The 1,760-nt window shown below is 40.5% G+C and overlaps 1 long non-coding RNA gene across 1 annotated transcript in view; it reads left to right on the plus strand.

The window, feature by feature from the left end:
• Positions 1 to 1,760, plus strand: part of LOC108447460 — a 14,258-nt gene continuing 12,498 nt past the window's right edge. Inside the window, exon 1 of the long non-coding RNA XR_001863037.1 lies at positions 1 to 34. This is a non-coding gene — a long non-coding RNA (uncharacterized LOC108447460). The remainder of the gene's footprint in view (positions 35 to 1,760) is intronic.

A 1,760-nucleotide genomic window follows, 5' to 3' on the forward strand; every position in this document is an offset into this window, starting at 1 on the left:
AGCGCTGCGGAGGCCCCGGCCGTGCCCTTCAAAGGTTGTTTTGGTTTTGGATCCGCGCTGCAACCCGCGTGGGGGCTGTTTTAACAGGGCGATTCACTTCTGAGCGGTTCTTAGGTTTATAGTCGGGATTTTTGTACCCAATTCCATACCAAATTATATATTGATACATATACATAGATACATATACAGATGTGTGTGTATATATTTATCTGTCTTACATATATATGTAACTAACTGTAGACTAATACCAAATTAGTCTTCTGTGAGCTGTCAGCTATATGTTACTGCATTATGCCCATTAATTTATCTTTAGCGAAAATAAGCATAGTGCTTAAGGGTTTTTAACCTTTAAACCTGGATTGTTAACCTTTAAACCTGTATATCATTGAATCGTAGAATATCCTGGGTTGGAAGGGAATCACAAGGGTTGTCAAAGTCCCGCCTCCTGGCCCTGCACAGGACACCCCCAAAAATCCCGCCAATGTGATTTTTATAGTGGTTTATTCTCATTCTAAATTTCTGATCCAGTCTCTATTCATTGTTAATAGGCCAATATAGTCCTGTCCTTTTTTAAGGACTTAATTACCTGAAATTACTCTTCACTATTTTGAAGGAAACGATACTCAAATTTTAGCTTGTATGTATGTATTATTATAAACCCTTCAAAAAAAGGCCCTGTGGTTCAACACAGAAAATGCAGGAATTGATAATTGCTCACGTTTCTGTGTTTCTGTCAGACACACAACAACCAGCAAGTCCAGTGTAACGATGACACCAAGTCAGTGACTCTGCACTCCCTGTCTGTGCTTGTTATTTTCCCCACGCAGTGAAGGAGGAAGATTGACACATATGTATAAATATACAAAAGAAATATAGAAAATAAGCCACAGCCAGCTTCTTGAGAGTTTTCATGCAGTTGTGTAATTCCTATTCTTGTTATCTGACTGACTGAGAGACAGTAAACTTCTGCAGTGAATTTGACATTGATTTGCTTCGAGTCCTTGAGAATTCAACTAGAAGAAATCATCCAAAATCAAGGGGGGGGCTGGCCATGTTTTCTTTATTTCACCTTACAACTGTCCTGGCCCCAGATGCTGCTGCCATTATCCCCAAGGACCCATAAATTAATGACTACAAAACCATACTTTGAGGAAGTTTTTCTATAACACTTTGTACAGTGTCATTAAACTTGGGATTCATCTGGATTAAAATAGATGCTGATTCCCATACTTTGGGAACTGTATATGGTATTTTGATTATTTTCTGGTGTAGCTGTAGCAGTTGTGAGATGCTGTGGCACACAACAAATCCAGGCAATGAGGAAGGAAGAATAAAGCCCTTCTAATTTGTTGCTAATCATTGCTCATCTTAACAAACAAAATTAATCTTAGCCGTGAAGAAAACTTCACTGGTGGGTGGCTACCTGATGGTTCAAGTGATGGGATTTGTGGATACCTCCCAAATTTCCAGCAGCCACATTCTTGCCCCAAATCCACATCACTGCAGCCATTCACCACTGACTCCTGGACTTTGGTCTGGGGCACACCTTGGTTTTGAAGTATTTGCTTCACTCTTGTTTTAAATTCCATTTTTTTCTCCCCCATTCTTGAATACAGAATGAGAGTCCTCCGTTCCCCAACATCCCAGGCTCCCCTCAGTTTATTTGTGAAGCAGGCACTGGGATCCTGAGCCTGAAGGCAGCTGAGGGTGTATTTAAACATGCAAATTATGCCTCTCATTGATGAGCCCTTCCTGGCTTT

Source organism: Corvus brachyrhynchos, unplaced genomic scaffold (genome assembly GCF_000691975.1).
Source record: "Corvus brachyrhynchos isolate BGI_N302 unplaced genomic scaffold, ASM69197v1 scaffold346, whole genome shotgun sequence".
Taxonomy (NCBI): Eukaryota; Metazoa; Chordata; class Aves; order Passeriformes; family Corvidae; genus Corvus; species Corvus brachyrhynchos.